Raw genomic sequence first — 417 nt, 5'->3', positions numbered from 1 at the left:
TGCACGCCCGGCCACCCCGTGCCTGTCTGTCTCCTGCACCTGCCTCGGGGGCTGGGCGCCAAGGAGGAAACCAGAGCTGCCCGGCCTGGGCCTGGGCCAGCGCGTCCTCTTCCCCTTCCCAGCGTGTGACCCTCAGGCTCCCCGGACCCACCCGGACGTGGGCACTTCCAGCCACGGCTCCGGAGCCTCCCTCCATCTCGGGCCTGAGGCCTGCACCCCTCCCCAGGCCGTGACGGGCCCCTGGCAGGGGTCCAGCGGATTGAAATGGACTTGGGCTGAGCATGTGTGAGCCCAGGGGGGCGGGCAGGTGGCACAGGGGCACCGTCAGGAGTGGGCCAGGGTCAGGAGTCCTCCCCCAATCCCCCAGCTCTGGGCAGCCATCAAGCCCGGGACAGGCAGACTGAGGAGCAGGCCAGG

At 71.2% G+C, this 417-nt stretch overlaps 1 protein-coding gene across 1 annotated transcript in view; it reads right to left on the bottom strand.

Moving 5' to 3' along the window:
• FSCN2 (fascin actin-bundling protein 2, retinal) overlaps positions 1-417 on the bottom strand; it is a 7,087-nt gene that overhangs the window by 6,246 nt on the left and 424 nt on the right. The gene's annotated exons all lie outside the window — the stretch shown is intronic.

This window comes from Myotis davidii, unplaced genomic scaffold, assembly GCF_000327345.1.
Source record: "Myotis davidii unplaced genomic scaffold, ASM32734v1 scaffold211, whole genome shotgun sequence".
In the NCBI taxonomy this organism is placed as follows: Eukaryota; Metazoa; Chordata; class Mammalia; order Chiroptera; family Vespertilionidae; genus Myotis; species Myotis davidii.
Note: the sequence above shows the minus strand (reverse complement) of the source record. Positions and strands in the feature narration are given on the sequence as shown.